This window comes from Pan troglodytes, chromosome 8 (assembly GCF_028858775.2).
Source record: "Pan troglodytes isolate AG18354 chromosome 8, NHGRI_mPanTro3-v2.0_pri, whole genome shotgun sequence".
NCBI lineage: Eukaryota > Metazoa > Chordata > Mammalia > Primates > Hominidae > Pan > Pan troglodytes.
In genome coordinates, this window is record NC_072406.2 from 95,450,655 (window position 1) to 95,475,944 (window position 25,290).

General features: G+C 35.7%; 1 long non-coding RNA gene across 1 annotated transcript in view; it reads left to right on the plus strand.

The window, feature by feature from the left end:
- LOC134807190 (uncharacterized) overlaps positions 1-25,290 on the plus strand; it is a 268,835-nt gene that overhangs the window by 67,194 nt on the left and 176,351 nt on the right. Inside the window, exon 2 of the long non-coding RNA XR_010146980.1 lies at positions 9,101-9,244. This is a non-coding gene — a long non-coding RNA (uncharacterized LOC134807190). The remainder of the gene's footprint in view (positions 1-9,100; positions 9,245-25,290) is intronic.

Below are 25,290 nucleotides of genomic sequence, written 5' to 3' on the forward strand. Positions count from 1 at the left end.
CCCCAGTTCTCAGCATACTATGGTGCCGTGCAAGACACCAAGTAGGTTATCCATCCCCTGTGCTTGCATGTATTCAGTGAGTACATACTGTGCTTGACATTGTTCTAGCAGCGAGAAATAGAAATATAAAGTAGACAAACGAAGCCCCTATCCTTAAGGTAGAAGATAAGCAAGTGTAAAGGCATAAGAAGTGAGAGAGGCACCAACCCCAGCTTTACTCTAACTTCAAGGGCTCAGTGTATGAAAAGGTCCATTCCAGTTGCTTGTTCTTGAAATTGGATCTTTAGGAATAATAGTATATCAACCTCAATCCAATGGGTGTAAGACCAAGACTGTAGTTCCAATGGCTATAAGATCAGTTATTTTTCTACATTCAATGATTGTCATCATCACTTTAACAATGTTAAGGCTCTGAAACATACATTTTTAGTCTGCAATAATTTTTATTTAAAAAAAGCAAGTGAATTATCTTAACTACTGTGCAAATAATATTGTACAAAAGTGTGGCTACTGGTAGACTTGATAAAAACACCACAGAGAATACCTCTGTATAATGAATCACAATGTTATTTAGACCATTCTTATAGGAAAGTGTGGATTTGGCCACTGAGTTGCAGTTTAAGGGTGACGGTGTGTGTAGAATGATTGTGTTCAAAGTACACAAATGAGAGAATCCCCGCATGACTTAATATCTGTGAGAACAGATCCGACCTCATTATTCTATGACTATTTTGAAATCTGATTATTCTAGAATCTTTATTTTTCAAAATGATTTTCTCAAACAGATAATAACTGGATAAATATAATAAAAGTTACTTTGGTGTACATAGTAGCAATAAGAGTTAAAAGATGGGAATAACCAGGTATAATAAATGAAGAGAATTATTAACATCAGGGCAAAAATGAGAAGCTGAGGCCAGAATGGCTCACAGGCTTATAGATTTTGAAGTTGCAGTAACTTTAAAAAGGGATTTGAAAAGTAAAGTTAAATAAAGCTAGACAATTAATAATCCTAAAGAATAAACTTATTTTAAAAAAGATGTAACACTTTAAGAAATGACCACAGAGTAGTCTGTAAGTGAAGTTTCAACTAATTTCAAAGAATCAGCACTATCCTGACTACATATTTCATCACAATAAAATAAATTAGATATCAACAATTAAATGATAATTTAAACTCTCCGTATTGATAAATTATCCCATGGTTTAAAAAAGAAAGTGTATTACAAATTATAAAATGTCTAGTTTTACACAGCAGCACAAGTAATGTCAAAAACATATGACTTGCAGCTAAAGCAATACAGAAATTCCAGCATTAAATTCAGTTAAATATAAGAAGAAAAATTATGTACCATTTGAAACAATCAACTCAAAGAGATTGACAAAAAGCGACTTTCATCAATCATCTTAACTAAACTTCAAAAAATAAAAAAAGAAACAAGTAGGACTTAATGTAATACAAAATAACAAAAATCAATAATAGAAGTAATAGACAAAACTGAGAGCTTGATCTTGAGAAAAACTTTGAAAATATACAAGCATCTGAAGACTGAAGAAATAATTAAAAAATTTAAAACTATGTTGAATGAGCATCATCTAGAATAATAAATACTCATGTATTTCAATAAATTTGAAAAATATTAAACTGAATGGTTTTAGGGAAATATAACAAAAAATGAATTAAGGGAATAAAAATTTGAATTATAATTTTAATAGTTATTTTATTTGTAAAAGTCCTTTTAGCCCCTCCTATAACTCTTTCTCTCTGTTTCTCTCTCTCTCTCTCACACACACATGAAAAAGTCACTTCATTAATTAACATTTTATTGAATATCAATAAATAAAATTGCTGCACAAATAAAAAATAAGAAAATTGTATTTAATGAGCTCTTATAATTGATGTCTGATCAAGATTAGTACGATAAATACAAAGGATAGTTTCATTACAACAAAATGATTTTACTTATAAACATGGATGAAAAATAACAAATGTCATCAATAAAATATTAACAAATGGAATTCACTATTGTATTAAATAAAGAATTATGACAAAATTGGATTTATAACAGAAGTAGAAGGATGGTACAATACCAGAAAATATCAATATAATTCACTCCATTAATATTTAAAGAAAATAAATATGATGATCACAGAGGCAGAGGTAAGATATGAAAAAAAAAAAGTTGATGAGACAAATGGATATCCATATAAAAAAGAATTGATTTGGTCTTCTATCTCATACCATACATAAAAGTTAATGTGTATCATAGACTTAAATATATGAGCTAAAACTATACATTTTTTGGAAGAAAAAGATTTATGGGAGTAAATCATGATCTTGAATTAGACAGTAATAACTTAGTTATGATACCAAAAGCAACAGTGATAAAAGAAATATTAAGTTGAACTTAATAAAAATCACATTTACACTTCAAAAATCACTATCAAGAAAGTGAGAAGACAACTGCAGAGTAAGAGAACTCTGCAAATTATGATCTGATGATAATTGCATTCAGAATGTATTTATTTTTAAAACCCTTACAGCTCAAGAAAAAATAAAAGACAATCAAATTTAAAGGTGGGCAAAGGATTTAAATACACCCCTCTCCAAAGAAGATTAGAAATTCAAATAAGCACATGGAAAGATGTTCAATACCATCAATCATCACGGAAGTATAAATCAAAACCAAAATGACCTATCGCTTTACAAACAGTTGGATGGCTATAACTAAAAAGATAGTAACAAGTGTTGGCAAGAATATTAAGAAATTTGAACCCTCATAAACTGCTGGAGAGAACTCAAGATGGTAGAGCCATTTGAGAAACAGTTTGGCTATTCCTCAAAATGTTAAACATAGAATTGCATATGACCCAACATTTCCACTCCTGGTTCTCTACTTGAGGGAAATCAAAACATGCATCCACACAAAACCTTATATACAAATGTTCCTTGTATCCTTAATCACAATACTCAAAAGGTGAAAATAGCACAAATATCCATTAATCAATCCATGAATATACAACATATAGCATGTCTCTATAATGAAATACATTTGCAATAGCAGAGAATGAACTACTGATAAAACATGGATGAATTTGAAGATCATAAAATAATATGCTAAGTGAAAGAAGGCAGAGATAAAATATTACACATGATATAAAATTCACATGGATATGAAATGTCTAGAACTGGCAAATCTATAGATACTAAAAGTAGATTAATGATTTCCTAAGGCTGGGTGGGAACTGAGTGGGTGGAAAAGAACGTATAGGGGGTGGGAATTATTTCTTAATAACTACTATGTTACTTTGGGGATGATAAAAATAATTTAAAATTAGATTTGGTGGTGGTTATACTCCTCTGCAAATGTATTAAAAAGCATTAAAAACCACTTTAAATTCATGACCTTTAGAGTATGTAAATTATCTCAATAAAGTTGTTAATTAAAAAAATTCTATTTGGAGAAATTGGTTGTGCAAAAGATAATGTATATATTTATTACTTTTGCTATATGATACTGAAAATAACCATCAGTGACAGTTGTATTTGACCAAACTGCTGGTAAATTAACACAATTAGAGAAGCCCAAGATATATATGTAAATTTTAATAGCCACATATTATTTTAAAATATTCTCAGCAAAATAGAATTAAAAGAAAAATTCCCAGTCTGATAAATTATGTCTTGCAAAACATTGAAAACCTCATTTCAATTGGCAAAAGAGCATCAGTAGAAGAATAGATAAATCAGAGGGGCGGTTCCAAGATGGCCAAATAGGAACAGCTCCAGTCTACAGCTCCCAGCATGAGCAACACAGAAGATGGTTGATTTCTGCATTTCCAACTGAGGTACCTGGTTCATCTCGCTGGGGCTTGTCGGACAGTGGGTGCAGGACAGTGGGTGCAGCCCACCAAGCGTGAGCCGAAGGAGGGCGAGGCATCGCATCACCCAGGAAGTGCAAGGGGTCAGGAAAGATCTAAAATTGACACCCTAAGATCACAATTAAAAGAACTAGAGAAGCAAGAGCAAACACATTCAAAAGCTAGCAGAAGGCAAGAAATAACAAAGATCAGAGCAGAACTGAAGGAGATAGAGACACAAAAAACCCTTCAAAAAATCAATGAATCCAGGAGCTGGTTTTTGGAAAAGATCAACAAAATTGATAGACTGCTAGCAAGACTAATAAAGAAGAAAAGAGAGAAGAATCAAAGACGCAATAAAAAATGATGAAGGGGATATCAACACCGATCCACAGAAATACAGACTACCATCAGAGAATACTGTAAACACCTCTATGCAAATAAACTAGAAAATCTAGAAGAAATGGATAAATTCCTGGACACATGCACCCTCCCAAGACTAAACCAGGAAGAAATTGAATCCCTGAATAGACCAATAAAAGGCTCTGAAATTGAGGCAATAATTAATAGCCTACCAACAAAAAAAGTCCAGGACCAGACGGATTCACAGCTGAATTCCACCACAGGTACAAGGAGGAGCTGGTACCATTCTTTCTGAAGCTATTCCAATCAAAAGAAAAAGAGGGAATCCTCCCTAACTCATTCTATGAGGCCAGCATCATCCTGATACCAAAGCCTGGCAGAGACACCACAAAAAAAAGAGAATTTTAGGCCAATATCCCCGATGAACACTGTGGCAAAAATCCTCAATAAAATACTGGCAAACCGAATCCAGCAGCACATCAAAAAGCTTATCCACCATGATCAAGTGGGCTTCATCCCTGGGATGCAAGGCTGGTTCAACATACACAAATCAATAAATGTAATCCAGCATATAAACAGAACCCAAGACAAAAACCACATGATTATCTCAATAGATGCAGAAAAGGCCTTTGACAAAATTCAACAGCCCTTCATGCTAAAAACTCTCAATAAACTAGGTATTGATGGGAAGTATCTCAAAATAGGAAGAGCTATTTATGACAAACCCACAGCCAATATCATACTGAATGGGCAAAAACTGGAAGCATTCCCTTTGAAAACTGGCACAAGACAGGGATGCCCTCTCTCACCACTCCAATTCAACATAGTGTTGGAAGTTCTGGCCAGGGCAATCAGGCAGGAGAAAGAAATAAAGGGTATTCAATTAGGAAAAGAGGAAGTCAAATTGTCCCTGTTTGCAGATGACATGATTGTATATTTAGAAAACCCCATCCTCTCAGCCCAAAATCTCCTTAAGCTGATAAGCAACTTCAGCAAAGTCTCAGGATACAAAATCAATGTACAAAAATCACAAGCATTCTTATACACCAATAAGAGACAAACAGAGAGCCAAATCATGAGTGAACTCCCATTCACAATTGCTTCAAAGAGAATAAAATACCTAGGAATCCAACTTACAAGGGATGTGAAGGACCTCTTCAAGGAGAACTACAAACCACTGCTCAACAAAATAAAAGAGGATACAAACAAATGGAAGAACATTCCATGCTCATGGATAGGAAGAATCAATATCGTGAAAATGGCCATACTGCCCAAGGTAATTTATAGATTCAATGCCATCCCCATCAAGCTACCAATGACATTCTTCACATAATTGGAAAAAACTACTTTAAAGTTCATATGGAACTGAAAAGAGCCCACATTGCCAAGTCAATCCTAAGCCAAAAGAACAAAGCTGGAGGCATCATGCTACCTGACTTCAAACTATACTACAAGACTACAGTAACCAAAACAGCATAGTACTGGTACCAAAACAGAGATATGGACCAATGGAACAGAACAGAGCCCTCAGAAATAATACCACACATCTACAACCATCTGATCTTTGACAAACCTGACAAAAACAAGAAATGGGGAAAGGATTCCCTATTTAATAAATGGTGCTGGGAAAACTGGCTAGCCATATGTAGAAAGCTGAAACTGGATCCCTTCCTTACACCTTATACAAAAATTAATTCAAGATGGATTAAAGACTTAAATGTTAGACCTAAAACCATAAAAACTCTAGAAGAAAACCTAGGCAGTACCATTCAGGACATAGGCATGGGCAAGGACTTCATGTCTAAAACACCAAAAGCAATGGCAACAGAAGCCAAAATTGACAAATGGGATCTAATTAAACTAAAGAGCTTCTGCACAGCCAAAGAAACTACCATCAGAGTGAACAGGCAACCTACAGAATTGGAGAAAATTTTTGCAATCTACTCATCTGACAGAGGGCTAATATCCAGAATCTACAAAGAGCTCAATCAAATTTACAAGAAAAAAACAAACAACCCCATCAAAAATTGGGTGAAGAATATGAACAGACACTTCTCAAAAGAAGACATTTATGCAGCCAAAAGACACATGAAAAAATGCTCATCATCACTGGCCATCAGAGAAATGCAAATCAAAACCACAGTGAGTTACCATCTCACACCAGTTAGAATGGTGATCATTAAAAAGTCAGGAAACAACAGGTGCTGGAGAGGCTGTGGAGAAATACGAACACTTTTACACTGTTGGTGGGACTGTAAACTAGTTCAACCATTGTGGAAGACAGTGTGGCGATTCCTCAAGGATCTAGAACTAGAAGTACCATTTGATCCAGCCATCCCATTACTGGGTATATACCCAAAGGATTATAAATCATGCTGCTATGAAGACACATGCACACGTATGTTTATTGTGGCACTATTCACAATAGCAAAGACTTGGAACCAACCCAAATATCCATCAATGATAGACTGGATTAAGAAAATGTGGCACATATACACCATGGAATACTATGCAGCCATAAAAAAGGATGAGTTTATGTCCTTTGTAGGGACATGGATGAAGCTGGAAACCATCATTCTGAGCAAAGTATCACAAGGACAAAAAACCAAACACTGCATGTTCTCACTCATAGGTGGGAATTGAACAATGAGAACACCTGGACACAGGAAGGGGAACATCACACACTGGGGCCTGTTGTGGGCTGGGAGGAGTGGGGAGTGATAGCATTAGGAGATATACCTAATGTAAATGACGAGTTAATGGGTGCAGAACACCAACATGGTGCATGTATACATATGTAACAAACCTGCACGTTGTGCCCATGTACTCTAGAACTTAAAGTATAAGAAAGAAAGAATAATGATAAAGATAAATAGATTTTAAAATAAACAAATAATGTGTTCTAGGTTAAAAAAAAAAAACCGGACCTAGAAATTTTAAGCTGTGGGATTTTGACTGTGTTATAATGAAGAGTCAGGGTGTGGATAAATGGAAAAGTAGGACAGATATATTTAAATCAGAGGAAATGGTTGGCTTGAGAAAGAAACATGAATGATATACTGAAAAGATCTCAAGGAAACAAATCTGCCTTTTGGAAAAAAAGCAACTTTATTTCTTAGGAAAAGTGGGACAAATGGGTAGAGAGATGGTTCCAAATTATAAAAGGCTTCAAATGCTAGGTTGAATAAACATAACCTAATAGAAAATTATCATGGATTTTTAAAATTCAGAAGTGGCACAATAAAAGCAATGTCTTAGGAGGATTCATTTGAGGTAGATATTCTCATTATATGGTACTAATGTGCAGAAGATTGAATTTCAGATAACCCAAAAGTGATACAATTACATAAACCTAAAAAGTAGGCCAGAGAGTAGGGCAACTTTCAGCCTAGAAATATAAATTGTGATACTGATTATTTAAATGGATAGATTTATGGTCCTAGTTCTGGGTTGCACCAGCTAACTATGGTAAAACATGGTGGCAGTAAGCAGGAGAAATAGAGGTGAAAGCTGTTCAATTAAAAATGTCTTGGCGGGCACAGTGGCTCACACCTGTAATCCCAGCACTTTGGGAGGCCGAGGCGGGTGGATCACTTGAGGTCAGGAGTTTGAGACCAGCCTGGCCACCATGGTGAAAGCCTGTCTCTACTAAAAATACAAAAATTAGCCTGGTGTGGTGGCGCGTGCCTGCAATCCCAGCTACTCAGGGAGGCTGAGGCAGGAGAATTGTTTGAACCTGGGAGGCAGAGGTTGCAGTGACCTGAGATTGCGCCACTGCACTCCAGCTTGGGTGACAGAGCAAAACTCCGTCAATAAATAAATAAGTAAAAAGAAGAATAGGTAAATCAACATGTTGTATTCACAAAACAAAAAGATAATTTAAATAATTGAAATAGAACTATTATATCAACTTTATCTCAAAACTATATTATATAAAAAAGGAAGTTAAAATTACATAAATTAAAACAGAGATAGGTATATTAATTATGAATACAAATATATAATAACATTTTAAAACATGGACCAAAATTATACAAAACAAGTACACAACAATATTTGCTCTTGAGGAAAAGAAGGAAGAGAATGGAGCTAGAAAGAATAAAAAAGAAGCTTCAGATTTATCTGCAATATTGTTTAATTTAAAATTTATACAATGCAAAGATTAATAAGTCAACTTATATACATTTTTGCAATGAATACATGGGTGACTGTTATTATTTGTAATTTATTGTGATTTCAGATTTATAAATTAATTCCAGGCTGATTTTAATGTGTTTTAAATGTCCTTGTAAATTGCTAAATTATATTTTTTAAAGAATAATGTTACATAAAATTGTTAAATTGCTATATTAAGGGTTTGTTAAACAATACCTTAAGTGTTTGTGTGAATCTATTTCGTCCTATAAGAATAAAATACATTTTTATTTTACTTTATCGCAAAAAGCCACAAAGATATTCAGATATCATAGGATATTTTACCACCAGGCATACTGATGACACAATTTTGTTAACCATGTGAAATGAAGTACATGGTGTTTATTAAACTTAATTTTTTATGGCTATTTCACTGTTCAAGTTTTCCACATTTCTTGAAAAATATTTGTTATATTACACATTTTAAATTTAGATAGTGTTCTATAGATTACTTTCATTCAATACTAATCTCATTACTAAAATGCATCTTCCATATAAGTAATACTTTCTTATTTCAACTCTATCCAAAGGATCCACAAAAACACCTAAAATGGGTGTGATGTTCAGAAGCCTTAATAAATAATTGTTGACTTAATGAATTACTTCATGGAGTTCTAGTAGAAATATCTTGTTAACGATATGCATTTTATTTTATTTTATTTTATTTTATTTTATTTTTTAGATGGAGTTTCACTCTGTTGTCCAGGCTGGAGAGCAGTGGCCCGATCCCGGCTCACTGCAACCTCCGCCTCTCAGATTCAAGAGATTTTCCTGCTTCAGCCTCCGGAGTAGCTGGGACTACAGGAGGGCGCAACAGCACGACCTGGTAATTTTTGTATTTTTAGTAGAGACGGATTTTCACCCTGTTGGCCAGGCTGGTCTCGAATACTGACCTCAAGTGATCCGCCTGCCTCTATTACAGGCGTGAGCGACCGTGCTTGGCCCTATTTTTATTTTTACACAATGGAATTGAGTCATTTAATGCAGTTTTCCCTGTCTGCTGTATTTGAGTCATGCTTGTCTTTGTGCGTTACTTCTCTAAATGAGGTATTGCTTGAGAAAATCTTTTTTTTTTTTTTTTTTTTTTTTTTTAGGATATTCTTTATCTACTTTCTCCAATATCTACTACTTTGCACGGGGTGGTGGGGGGAGGATGAAAGAATCCTGGGTCTATATTTTCATATTGCCCCAACAACACTACTTCAGGCAAAAACAATTTGATGCTTGTGGCATGTGTGGACTTTAAAAAATAATATAATGCATAACATATTTTCATAGAACTTATAATAAGCACTCAATGAGTGCTTGTTGCTATTACTTTACTGGTTGGTTGAGTAGAGATCAGGGAGAGGAAAATATATTCCGTGTCATTCAGGTTCCTTTTAATAGGGTAATCAATATATTATTTTAAAGTAACATTCCTATACTATTGGTTATGTGTGCTTGTTTACGTTGGACATCTCTGCAATTTATTCATTTTCAAAATGTGGGTAAAGGAAACCCATTTGATATACTTGATCAAAGATTTAATACATGTAGATACAGTTCAAATGCAAAATTTCCCATAGTATTGGGAGGAAAACCTACATCCCACACTTATGTTTTATTATTTGTAGGCTGGAAGTGCTTTCCAAATATCTTCGGATTTATGAATAATATTAATTAGTATTTACACAGAAATGTAGTGCTTAAATAATGCCTACATGTATTCCGTCTGATCAAATACATAAAATGTAGATGAACACATGAGCTTCTGGCACTTTCCATTACATCTCACTGGCTTCAAAGGTAATTTGGTTTGTTGTATTGTTCTTACTGCATTGTAATTGCCTTCAAAAGGAATATACTTTGGATACTTATTAGATAATTAATGACAAAATAAAATTTTCAAAGATTTTCTTGCTAGGTTTAGAGTTTAGGTGAGTCCTTTTAAAATTGCAACTCTGTTGAAAAATTTGGCTAAAATGTCAGCACTTTGGCTAGAAGTTCGAAGGTACGAGCTTCTATAAAACGGACCCAGAAACGTGCAATTGCATCCAATCCTAGTGCTGTTCAACAGCTTCGTGTTGAATATAAAATGCCAGTGTGTTATTAAAATGTCTTCAAAAATAAAAGTATTTCATACATGTTGAATATATTCGCTTCTAACGTCAAGTCGTGTAAGAAAAGTCCCAGTTATTGATGAGTCTGACTGTTGAGGCCTTTTGAAAATCCTTATGTAAAAATATCTAAGTGTCCAAAGTAAAGGTGCACACGAATAGAACTAAATTATATGTCAAGAAAGGAAAGAGGAATGACTGTTCATTTTTAGGACTCACCTACACGGAGTCATCCTACCCTAGTACTTCTTAGGTTGTTTCACATCTTTTTTATCTTCAAATCCAAGATATATTCAGAGAAAGTTTGTGATCCAGTATAAATCAAAAGGTGATTGAAAGTTCTATTAAACCCGAGTTCCTGCATAAAATTATGTAAGGGCAGGAGGTGGGGAGAGACAGAAGCATTGAAGGAAAAGTCAGGCTAAACCTGACAGGGAAAGAGAAGTCTTGTGTGCCTTGCATAGGAGACACCATTGGTGATCCACAAATGGCAGGGAGGTGTACACACACCTGGGACGGTCAAGGAGGGATATGGCTACATGTGCTCCTAGGGAGATAACAACCACCAGGGCAATGCAGGATCTGCAAGTATACCATGCTCAACGATTCTTCTTGGTAATAATTTAAGCATATTTTCAAGAAGATTTAAAAAAAAACACTCATACTTGTTAAATTGATCCTAAAATCTGTTGAGAATAATTATAAAAGTTAAATTTAGAGTTGGATTATATGTCAGGAAAAAACTGGATACTAGTAGAGAACTAGAGACTGGGCTATGCTTTCATGAAATAAGCCTCAGAAAAATGAGCTTGGGAAACTTGCGCTCAGGTATGCATAAAGAGGGCTGATTGAACCAGGTGAGCAGCATATTTGCTGAGAGGTCAAATGGGCCATGTTATGACATGCTGATGGCGGGAGAGATGCTATTCAACCAGATATGGGCTAGCCTAAAAAGTTTAATGAAGTCTGCCCAAACTTGTTTTACTGTCAGACTTTCAATGTATTTTTCATTTTTGAACCATAGAGGGCCTAGTTGAAAGATTTTAAAAGTCATTAATACAGTACAATAAAATATTAAAAATATGAGGTCAGAAGAGCCTCTCAAAGAATTTTCCCCATATCCTCATCTAAACTCCTCTGCCAAATCACTCACATTTTCAACTTGTTGAAAGCCTGCTCTGCATCTGTGGGAGGGCTGGCATTTCTTGACCTCCTCCTGCCACGTTTGATGAGGAAGGTGGTAATGGTATCCAACTTAAGAGGGCAAATAAGCTCTGAAAGCATTTTCCTTTCAGCTCTAAAAATACTCTCCATTAAATTTGTGCATTTCCTCAAATCTTATTGCCCTCCTCTCTTCTTCCCCGTCAAAGCCACTCTTTATCATAGAATCACTTGCTTGGTAACTGGCAGTTGAAACTAGAAATCCAATACATTCTAAGCCCTGTTAGCTAGAGCAGCCAGACGTTTAATAAATATCTGTCATTATAACTTTGTTCTGTGGTTCTCAATATGTCTAACTTAAGAAAAAATGGTGGGATAGAATTTTAACACAGACAAGTATGAGGTACAGTACAGATATTGAGGAATTACAGTACACCTGGTTTGATATCTTCTGTGAAACTTTAATTGACTCTGTCAAGTCTGACCTAAAATAACAGCCAAACTATCAAAAATCCATCATTTCACATATACATTGAAAGCATAAAGACTTCAACTGATTTTTCAGTTTTATTTGAACTACATAATCATTAACAAGAAAATGACATCATTTATTAACTGTGAATTTTAAAAATGTTGATGAAAGTAGAATAAAAACAAACTTAAATTAAGAAATATATGTAGTAATCTGTCGGTAGCCTAAGAAAACTGTGAATGTTTCAAATGAGTATTTAAAATATCACTGCATGCATAAATTATGAAACTTAAATATCATTGTATGTTATTGTATGTAAGAAATTAGCATACAATTCATGCCAGAATATATCCTTGTTGAAATGTAAGTGCGTTCCACCTTTCTAAAAAGCTATTTAGGAATACTTAGTAACTAAAAAATGCTTGCACCCATTAATCCACTATCTTCAGTATAAAAAGTCTTTGATAAGAAAATAACGAGTGATTTTCACAGAAATACAGCTTTTAATAATATTTCTAATAGCAAAATATTCATAAGCATTTTTTAAAACCCAAGTTAAAATATTGTATTTTGTAAACACATAAAAATGCCACAGATAATAAACATTGAATGTGTACAAAAGGTTAAGGATAATCATTGCTAGGTGGTGAAATTTCACATTGCTTATTTTATTCTTGATATTTTTTAGTGTTTTAAAGATAACTTTTAATGAGCATAAACAAAATCTATAACCAAAAACAAAACAAAACAGAAATTGCAGCATATAGGTGTTGAAAAGTCATTTGAATGAGCTTCAAATATGATATTCTATTTCTTAATTGAGTGTTTGGTATTTAGGTGAGTGTTTTCATGATGATGATGATAATTTTTATAGTTTATATGCATTTCTTGGCATGTTTGAAATAATTTATAACATTTTTTGGAAAGTCATTTCATGAAAATCACCATTCTTTTCTTAGTAAAACAAAACCTCTTGCAGAAACAGAAAAAAGTATATGTTCTTAAAAGTATTGTTAAAATTAATATAATATTATTTTTCAAATATTAAATATTATTTTAAAATATAGATGGCACAGTCTCAAAAAATCAGTAGTTAAGAGAATAACAAACAAAAATGGTTATTGTCTTCACTAACATTTCACATGAATCAGAAATCAATCAACGTCTCAAGCAGAGAAATGTATAAAATGGTAAGTATAAATACCAAAAAAAATAAGAAAAATATTTTATTACTGCAGTTGTCAGTAATATCTACCTTAGAAATTCAGGACAATCGATTGAAAAAAAAATTCTTGTAGAAGAAAATCACGACTGGGCAACATAGTGAGACCCTGTCTCTATGAAAAAAAAAAATGAAAATTGGCCAGGTGTGGTGAGGTACAACCGTAGTCCCATTTACTCGTGAGGATGAGGTGGGAGGATTGCTTGAGCCTGGGAGGCTGAGGCTGCAGTGAGCAATTATTGTGCCACTGCACTCCAGCTTGAGTAACAGAGTGAGACCCTGTCTCAAAAAAAGAAAAAAAAAAAAAGAAAAACGAAAAGAAAAGAAAAAATAAAACCACTGAGAAAATTCAATTTTGCTTATATTATAATGTTGATGCCCTTCATATATACGTATATATATGTATATATTTCTAACCAGTTAGAAATTATGATGCAAAAAGGCAGAAATCTTCATATTTGAGTGTCGTCATCATAAATCCTATAATAAGTTTTCTGAGTTTCTTGGTTTGTCTAGACTTCTGATAGAAAAAATGAGGAAAAGCAAATGCAATTGAAGTTTTGGGTGCTGAAAATTCCAGGCCCAGAAGAAAGGAGGAATTTTTAAAATTAGCAAGTTTGCTCACTCTGAGAAAAACATGAAGGATTTTTCCTTCTTTACTGAATCTCTCTAATAGAGTTACACATTTTATTTACCTTGTACATTTGTTATTTACTTGTTTTTATGTTTTAATATGGAAAATTTTAATCATATACATAATTAGATAAATTAGTATAATTAACCTCAATGTACCTATTACCTAGATTCCACAATTATCAACTAATGGCCAGTTGTGTTTCTTATAAACCCTTGCCAACTTCTTTCTCACCAAAATTATTTTGAAGCAAATTCCAGATATCATTTTATCTGTACTTATTTCAATAAAAGATTAAAAAAAACTTTCTTTAACGTAGTCTCCAAACTACTGTGCAACTAAAGTTAAAACAATAATCTCTTTATGTCATTAAAAATTCAGTCAGTTCTCCAACTGACTCATGTTATAATTTTTAGTAGCTTGAATCAGTATCTAAAAAGCAAAAATGACATTTTTTTTTCAGTTGGTTGAAAGCATTCTTAAATCTCTTTTAATCTATATGTGCCCATCTCCATTATTTTTCACTCTCTTGCAATTTTTTTTTGGAAAAAAATTACCATGGAGATTGTAAAATGATTGTATCATCAAAGTGTTATTGGACATGCTCCTCTGCACCTGTATGTCCTTTAAATTAACATTTGGGTCTAGAGGCTTGATTTAACTCAGGTTTGATGTTTTCTGAGGGGGTAAAAATACTTTATATTCATGGGTAGTGTTGTGTTCCTCCATGGCTCCAGGCATAATGCCAAGGCATTGTTCTTTTGGTGGCACCAGCAGCCATTGAAGGACAACGCTTAGGTTCATTAATTCATTAAGTGTGACCAAATGATGATAATCCAATTATATTACTTTTCTTAATGTATTACCTGGACTGCTTCTATAAATAAAACTTTCCCTAAACTTATATTTGGTTATCCAATGGTATATTTTTTTAATGAAAAAGATGTAGACAAATTCTGTATTCTATTTACCAGTTTTTAAAAATAGTAAGTTGATTTGCTAACATATTCCCAAATTGACCAACTTTTTTTCTTTAATTTATATTTTATAACATTGCTTTACAAACTGTAATGGATTGTGTCCCTAATTCTTAATGTGCCTAATATGAATTAATAGATATCCTCATGTTGTTTTGCTTTTATCTTTTTACATGTTGTAATTGCCCACAATTATTTATTGAACCCAATTAAAACTTTATAAAAGCTTTATCACAGTAGATTTAAGAAATATAGCAATGATATATTTTTTGTTAGATTTTAAGATGTAATTATTAAATGCAATAATTGTTATATTTAATTATTAAATGTAATTGTGTTGTGAAAATAATTTAACACCAGTCTCTGGCCATTTCTCGTGATTTTTTATAGAATAAACCAGGGAAGAGTTTGTTTCTTTAGAATCAAATAATATAAACAATTTATAACAAATGGAGTGTAAAACAATGACATTTCCCTTTAAAAAGTTTGTAGCACTCTAAATTCTTAGTTGTGGCACTTAGGAACTCCATGTTTCCCATTATCATCATCAATATATTATTTTTATTTCTTGTAACATATAGTATGTGAAAAATCATATCTCATAGTTTAAACTTTGATTACTCCACTACATAACATTTATTCAATGTTAGGATCTCAGCTCTGATTTCCCTTCTTTCCAGAAATGTCTAGGAGCACTCAGGATGGTAATGTGCATATTCACATTGTTACTAAAGAAATTTCAGGTTTTACAGCCAAAAATGTCTCTCTGCCACATTGTGACATAGCTTTTTGTAGAAATTAACTCATGTGTCTTCCAATGGAGAGGTAGCTATCCCCGGATTATATACCAGTAAAGAAGCCAAAATAACAGTGCCGTTAATCAGAGCGGGAATAATTTGGTGGTCTAAAACATTATGTATGTATTTCTCTAAAATATAGCAATGGTGAATTCATTTTTTCTAGATTTCTGTCTACATACATCTCATGAACTTCTTCTTGTATGGTTCACTATAGTTTTGCTTATGATTAATTCAGGACCTGGATAAGTCCTTTGGTGCTAACACAAAATGCTCAGTGCCTGCAGATGCAGAGCTAAGGCAGATTGACTCTAGCTACATATTGTAACCTCCTTGTAAGTAGTTACTCTCTAGCCTATTTTATCAGTTATTATCCCAGCAGAGAGCAGATGGCAGAGTCAAATTGGATACATAAAAAGTGTCTAATGAAAAGACTATTAGCAAGGGGGTCATGGAGTTTCAGGGAAAACAATAAGGAATGGTGCCATATCCCAGGACTAGTGACAGCAGAGACCTGCTAACGTCCCTAAACCTGAAGTAGCTTTTTTTTCCAGTTATATGAATTGGTAATTATGAAACTAATATACATGTATTCTAGAATTGGGAAAATAAATAAATATATATTAAGAATAATAGCAACCAGGTTTCTGATGGTTGGAGAAGGGAGTTAAACCTATGGCAAGGGGAAGACTAGGATGAATCCTAGGGTGTTAGATTAGATGTGGAATTATCACTAGGAATTGATTGGCCTTCCCTTAGTCTGTTTGCTGACTGAGTCTAGAAGCAGCACCACAATAGCAATGAGCAGAACTATGTCACTAAAAGGAACCAGAACTCAATGGAGAAATGGCTCATTCCAGGCCTGGGCACTGTAAGTACAAGATAAGCCTGGAAAATTTTGTTGAGTCTCAAAATAAGGGAGTGCTCAAAGAATGGTAAGACATGGCAGAAGGACATTAGAACCAACTTGCAGGGCCCTCAGAGGCCAAGATTGTGACAATTTGAAAAATAAATGATGATGGTAACAGAATGTAACTCCATTGAATAAATTGGGAATGCCTGAGTCTGGACAGAAGTAAATAAAGAATAAATAAATAAATAAAGAGGGGAGAAGAAAAAAGGAGAAATGATTACCAAAGTATGAAAAAAGCCACACTACAGGAACTGTACAGTAATGCAGCTCACTGAGGCTGAACCAGAAAGGAGAAAGCTGGAAGGCAAGGAGGAATAACCTGATGTCTCTCTCTCTTCCACCCTACCAGCCTTCTGCTGGTGCCTCCCATTAACATTTACTGCCAAAAACAAAGGGATTCATGAAAGTCAAAGCTGTTTACAACTTGTTCCCCACTTATCTTTTTTCCACCACTCTCTTGCCCACCTTCATAAACTAAGCTCCAATCTTATAAGAATACGTGATGTTTTTGAAGCCACTCACCTATATCACTGTGGCTTTACCTACCTATGCCTTTCATTCCTTGGAGCACTCTTTCCTTACTTATTTCACACAAAATTTTGCACAAATTCTTAAAGGCCTAGGTTAAATATAACCTCACTTTTCTTCTTTCCAACCTTTACAAGACAGGTGAAATTTTACCCCCATTTTCCTTAGGCTGAGATAATCAATGAGATTTGTGCTTCAGAAACATTTATTCAAAAATTAATTAGCAATACATACCATGTAGTACTATATATGTCTTGTTCTTTTTTTCTTAAATCTACCTCCCAGCTAAACAAATTGTATTTTTTGCATATTCTCCATAGAGAGTTCAGGCATTCTATAAATAATTGTTTGATTGAATATATGATATCTTAAGTTATACAGAAATCTGATTTTCACACTATTCTTTATGAAACCCTGTATTTAGTTGCAGTGTTAAAGATTCAGATTCTCAGATCACCAGGCATCCTCATCACCATCCAGCTATTTCAACCAGATCACCAGCCCTTACATTTTACAGTCAATATTCTCTTTGAACAAAACATTCCACTGCTAAAATACTAAGACACTATAGAAAATTGTAAGGATATCTGGCATTTATACAACCGTCATGGAAAGTTACTCTCTCTCTCTCTCTACATATATATATATATATATATATATATATATATAAAATTTGATCGTATTATTATTATCTAACATCTTATAGGAGTAATGAAAGGTCTTTTATGTCTCCCTTTTATAAATAAAGAAATAGAGAAGCAGAAGTTTCAATAACTTTCTCAAGGTCAATTATCTTGGAATGGAGACAGAATGTTCATGATGGATATTACTTTCTTTGAAGATGTTTATGAAAACAAAAGAGAAAATGTGAATATAGAGGCTGACTCTCCTGGCAGTGTTCTTGTGAATAAGGCAAAAATACTGAATTTAAAATTAGAATATCTATATCAGACCCTCTCATCTTCTCCCAAGTAACCCTGAACAAATATTGCAAACTCTGCCTGTGAAAAGGGAGGACAATCTTCTTTTGATGTGGCTTCTTTCCTTCTTCAGGTCATGATTAAATAATCATTTTCTCTACAAGGAGTGTCGTCCTTCTAGCCTGAGGGGATTACTGTGTGTCCTGAATGGGAGTGTTCTGCTTTTCCTTCAGTGACCCACTCTGGCTGGGGAAATGAATTGCTGCCAGTTTTATGCACCAAATAAATTGTTGCTCTTCCTAGAGCTGCTGGGTTGAATTGGAGATTTGCTCACATTAACTCCTCAGTGATTGTTACTACAAGAAGTGCTTTATTTGGCAACTTTTTCTATAGCAAGCAAAGAATCTCAAGCTGGTTCCAAGAAGGAGAAGGTATAAGTGTCCACATGAAAGATGGTGCTCTTACAGAAATCTAAGAACAGAAACATTACAGGAGCAATCTGAACACTTGGAACTAGAAGGAGAATCTAGACATCTGATTGCTCCAAGTACCTCAGTGGCAAAAAGAGCCATGGGGTTTCCATTCCAGTAATTGGCCATGAATATGAACACAGTCATCACCTGTATGTCTGTTTCTTTCTATGCCAATAACTCATGTGTCTTCCATGTTTCTTGCTGAAATCCTCAAGAAAGTCAGACCTGCTGGTCTAGTCATGCTTCTCAAAATGTAATGTGAATACGAATCATCTAGGAATCTCAGTAAAATGCAGACTGATTCAGGAGTTTTGCATAGAGTCTGAGATTTTGCATTTCTAACAAGCTACCTGGCCACGCCTAAAATGCTTGTCCGTATATCATAGTTTGGGTGGTAATAGGTGTACTAGGCCAATTTAATGGCTTGCTTGTCTTAGGTCATGTGTGTATCATTGTTCTGATTATCTAGGCCAGAGTTTGGGGATAGGTCCTTATTGTATCAAATACAGATCTTTCCACAGAAGCTGTACACATGAATGTTCACCAGAGAAGGGATTAGAATTGGGACAACATTCTTGTTATGTTTCCTGTAGATAGCTATTTCCCATTGAGTATTGGTTTTAGTTCAGCCTCCTTCTCTACTGGTGAGTTTCATCATTGAGGATCAAAAGAGAGTCAGACATTCAGAGCTTTCCTATTCACCACATTACCTTCTGCTTTAATTTCAAGATGGAAATAAACTCATTTTCCTATAGCCTATTGGATAGTGAGGAGACTTCTGCTCACCAGTAATTTCACTAAAAAGGTGTCTTTCTTTTAAAAGCAATAGCCTTACCAGTTGAGATGTATATACAAAAACTTCGATCTAAAATTTTTTTTCCACATATTGTGGGAAAATCTAGAAACTGGAATTTTCAATGCAAATTCTTCCCCACCTGTAACTGCCATGATCATCCTAAAACACATGCCTCATCTGATGGCAATCATTGAAAATTCACCTCCTGAATAATGACCACACTCTTCAGCTCTTCAGGGTTCTTCAGAATCTGATCCCAATTTATCTTTCTTTATCGTCTCCCATCATTCCTGCCACATTCCCTACAACTGATTTTTGCCATTACGTAACTTAGAGAACCTTCCAAGACTCTGTAATTTTGCCCCAGCTCTCTCTGCCTAGAATGTACTTCCATATGTTTTTACAGCTCAATTTCTGCTCACCCATTGATAATTCCACCCACAATTAATTACATCACTATCTTGGTTCCAACAACTCTCAGGAGATACCCTAAAATAGCACTTAGCACAGTGTCTTTGTCTATGCATTTGCCTTCTGTAAGTGATTTAAATTATTGTATTTTCATGGGAGCATACTACTTGATACATGGCACCCACTCAGTAAATATTTATTAAATGAGTGAAGTAATAGAAAGGAAGAATAATTTGGTTTGTAGGGGCAAATTTGGAAAGGCAATGGTTAAGGGTGTCCTAGAGAATACGAGGAAAGAAGCAAACAGTAAAGAGGAGGCAATCCAATGACCAGCCAAACATTTATACGCAGGGACTGGACTCACACAGGTATTTCTGCCATTTTTCTTGACTCTGTGCTGGGGCTGTTTACTTTCAGCAAGTTAGAATGATTTTTAAATCCTGGTTCACAACCACCGGAATATTTACTTCTTATAAATAAAACCACCCTTTTATTTTCATCACTCAGGATTCTGGTGCTACAAAAGCAGCTGAATTGAAAACCAACACCAAATGGTGACTTATTGAAATGGCAGGGAAAGTAAATTGAATAGCAAATAGAGCCAATTCCTTCACCCTCCTTATCTGACTATTGTTGCTTAGAGGATAAAATATTTAATCCATCCTAGAGCTACAGAATCCAGGGGCTTTTACCACTGAACAGCTTTATTGCAACAGGTTACATATGTTCATCTTGCCATTTAATAGTGTTTGCCTGGAAAACATTTATGTGCATGAGGTCATTTGGTTGAGCTTTATTGTCTTATTCCAGAGAAAAGAAATTTATTTTCTTTGAAGAAGTAGCTCAGTGCTTTCCTGTCTTCTCATGTCATCCCTGATTTTAAATGATTACAGTTTAAACCATCTGATCCAGAGATTTTCAAATCTATATGCTTCCCTTTTGGACCAGAGGGCATGGCAAAAACACAGTTACTATGCTATATGCAGTCTATTATAAAGAGTGACTTACTTTAGCCAGTTTGAAAAAATGCCAGTAAACATTATTAGCTAAAAGCAGAATGCAAGGATATATATGGGTGCATGTTCTTGACTTTATCATCTGCCTTTATTTCTGTAGAACCATCTTCCTTCTTACAAAAAGAGAAAAAATAAACAGAAGATCAGGGAAGGGGAGAAGCACCCCAGGGGAACCACATCAGTCCAGTCTCTGTAGTTGCACTCAGATGAGGGCAAAATGGCCAACCAGGCAGCTAGTGCCAGCAAGTCTCTCCTCCTGTCTCCTCGGGAAATGCTGGCGGCCTTTTAAAGTTTTAAGTTGCAGTTACTTTGGAGGCAAGGCTTTTGAAGACTATGGACATGCTAGATATCTGCTTAAATGGAATCCCATTGAGAGAGCCCGTGATGGTTAATTTTAGATACCAACTTGCCTGGATTAAGGGAAACCTAGAGAGCTGGTAAAACATTATATCTGGGTGTGTCTGTTAGGATGTTTTTGGAGGAGATCGGCATGTGAGTAGGTAGACTGAGTGGAGAAAATCTATCCTCAATGTGACTGAGCACCATCCAATTGGCTGGGGGCCTTGGATAGAGCAAACAGGCAGAGGAAAGGATAATTCACTCTTTCTCTCTTGAAGCTAGGACACCCTTCTTCTCCTGTCCTTGACATCAGAACTCCAAGCTTTCCAGCCTTTGGACCCTGGGACTTGCACCAGCCACCTCTGCCCCACCCCCACTCCAACCCTGCACCTGGTTCTTACTCCTTTGGCCTTGGACTGAGAGTTACACCATCAACTTCCCTGGTTCTGTCACTTTTGGACTTAGACTGAGCTATGCTACTGGCACCTCAGGGTCTCCAGCTTGCAGATAGCCTGTGTGGGACTTCTCAGTCACTATAATCATGTGAGCTAATCTCATCTCTCTTTCTCTCTCTCTCTCTCTCACACACACACATCTATCTATCTATCTCTCTATCATTTATCTATCTATTCTATCTGTCCTATTTATTCTGTCTCTCTGGAGAAGGTTGACTAATATAGACCTTCTTGGCACCTTGCAAATTTCCATTTTCCACAGCGTGGTGTTGGTGGGTGTGCAGTGCATGCATAGGAGCATGTGCTTTTTATTTAGCTCGCACTGGCAGCCATTCATGTCCAGTACCTTGATATTTTGCAGTAGGCTCCATGGAGGTTGTGAACTTCATATTCCATGTAAAGTGTAGTGAGTAAAAAATCCACTCAGTCTCACTGTTTCTTTTTTATCACTGTCTCTGCTGCTCATGATGTGGCTTGAAAATCTTTACTAGGTTTCTGCTTTCAGGTTCATTTAGGTTCCTCTGGCAACCTGAAATACAGATGTCTCCATATAAACTTGAACATTGACTTGCTGAAGAAGTCCCAGTGGCCCCCTGCCAGCCCTGGCTATTGCTAGAAAGAAAGGCTGGAGTCTCCGCATAGGGCAAATTCTGCTGTTTGCACACCTGTCGTAGCTGCTTGGTGTGAAAAAATTTTCATTTGGATGCCAAGCAGATGGAAATGTGTTTAGTCTGGGTTTTACCACTGCTGCTGATGTTGTAGGCTGGGAAGGTGGCAACAAGGACACGCTGAAGGGGCTGCATGGAAACATCTCACAGTTACTGTTTGTAGGACCAAGCCCAGAGGCCTGGCTGGGCTTCACAAAGGGGTTCTAGTACAGGTGGGGTTAGGCCAGGCAGTCTGCAGCAGAAGCCCTGGAAGCCCCAGATCCTAGCACAGTTAGGCTTTTTGCTGTCTGGATGGAGCACTGGTCAAAGGTGGTCCTCTCTAAAAGCAGGGATTTATGCTTCTAAAAGCTCTGTTTTATGCTGGTGGAAAGGCCACTATTCATGGAGAAGACAGGAGTTATACTCTTCCTCGGCAACACAGGTAAGGAGGGGCAAGCATGAGGGGCAAGCATGGGGGCCACGCTGCTGACTTTCTGTTCTGATTCCTAGATCTCCTGCAGCTGCTGATTTTCTGCACTGCTACTCTTAGTATTCTGGGAATTGTAGTGGAAATGGCAGGACTAGCATGTTTGTTGAAAATACAATTATTGGGGTTGGCAGGGACACTAAGCTGTCCCTTATCAGACGGGGAAGGAGTGCCGCTATTGGTCAGATGAGTAGAATGTTGGGGACTTAGGGTGATGGGGAAGCCCTCCAGCTTTGGTCTCTTGATCCCAGGAGCAGACAGGTGGCTGTCACCTTATTGTACTTCTGGCCCATCAGTAAGTCCTTAATTTCTTCCAGTTGTACTCCAATGACACTGTCAACTCAGTCCTCTGAAAGTCCTTGTGGTTAGGGAATGGATTACATAAGCCCTTCATCCTTTTGGCCCACATTCATCCATAGCTCTTTCATAGTGTACTACAAAATGCCCTTTTCAGTGAGACCGAGAATGAAAAATTTCTTGATTAGCTTTTTTTCACACTCTGTGGACAAACAGAAGAGAATATGGTATATTCTACCCAGTACCTGCTCCCATGATTCCTTGAACTTCTGTACATCAAAAGGCAGGACTCAGATTAATAGTACATATAGGATGACTCCCAATCTTCACAACTCTTATTCAAGTCCATCATAAGTTTTGCCCTGGAAGAGTTCTGGGCCAAACTCCCAGAGGGCTGCCACAGATGGTATTTAGCTTGTTACCGAAGATGAAATCATTGCCGAAGCCCAAATCTGTCAAACTTGATGTTCATGTCAGCCTCTAAGAGCAGAGTTCCTGCCTTTAGGTCTTTATGAACAATCCACTTTTAGTCACAGTACTGCACAGCAGATCGTAACTAGCAGAATTGGACTCCATATTCTCCTCCTTTTATACTGTCACAAACCACTAGGTAATCAAACATCTCTCTTCCACTGGTGTACTCCATGGCAACGCAGAGTGTTTATTCAGTCTTGCGCAGCTCAAATAATTTAACTACGTTGGGATGATTCAAAGCCTTCATGATTCCCACTTCATGGGATACTTTGTAGAGGCTGAAAGTCATGGATCCCTCTTTTCCAGTCAGGATGTGCTGGGCCAACTTCACCTTGGACAAGTTCCCCTTGGTGATGATCATAAGGTGTGATAGTTGTCAATATAGTATCTTCCTCAGCAGAGATGGCCAAGAAGCCCTGCAATATGTTAGGCTAGCTACTAGGCTTGTGGTCAAGGTGACCCAGGATAGGCTTAAAATTAGGGAAAGTTGATGAGAAATTGGGTCCAAATTATCCGAAATGAAAATTATTCCCAGGCTACCAAACTGATCTTTCTGCTGAAGTCAAAACACAATTCCAGACAAAATTCAAATGAAAAAACTAGTTAAATTAAAATGGAAAAGCAGAAGAAAGAAAGATCAAAGAAAAAGAAAAAAATGGAAAAATAACAGAGTAAAGAAAAAAAGTAAAATAAAACATGAAAATCTTGCCATGCCAGTGGGATTTATTTGAAGGAGACAAGCTAACTTTGGTGGAAGCTTTTCAGATCACTGGAGACCAGCTTCTTGAACTAGAACGACTGCAAACCCAGATAGCAAATAACTTCATGTGGCCCAGTTATAGAGTAAATAGGGGCACAGAATTGCAAAACAAGGACTCCTTTTGAGGTCATACCAAGACATTTACCTATGAAGCCTGGAGATGATCAACAGTGGTTTTCTCACTTTTAAAAATAGCTTCAATGAGATATAATTCACATGCAATATAATTCACATGCTTACAGTGTATAATGCAATCATTTTTATTATGTTTACAAATATGTGAACCCATCACCAGTCAAGTTTACATTTTTATCACCTCAAACAACAAATTCAGAATCATAGGTATCATCTCCCTACCATTCCCACCACATCTCTACATCACATCCTCAGTCCTAAACTACAATTAATCTACTTTTTGTTTCTGTAAATTAAACTGACCTGTGCATATCATATGAATGAAATAATATATTATGTGATTTCTTGTGTCTGGCTTCTTTCGTTTATTTTTCGAGGTTTATTCATGTTGTAGCATGTACCAGCACTTAATTGATTTTATGAATGAATAATATTTCACTGCATGGATATACTACTTTTTAAAAAATCTCAATAGCTTTAGAAGTACAAGTGGTTTTTGGTTATATGAATGAATCGTACAATTGTGAATTCTGGACTTTTAGTGTAGCCATCACCCAAAGAGTGTACATTGTACCCAACAGGTAATTTTTCATCCCTCAGCCCCCCTTCCACTCTCCCTGCATCTGAATTCCCAATGTCCATTTTACCACTCTGTATGCCCCTGTATACCCATAGCTTAGCTCCCAAATATAAGTGAGAACATGCAGTATTTGGTTTTCCATTTCTGAGTTACTTTACTTAGGATAATGGCCTCCAGTTCCATCCAAGTTACTGAAAAATACATTATTTTTTTCTTTTTAATGGATGCATAGTATTCCGTGGTATATGTATACACATACATCACATCACATTTTCTTTA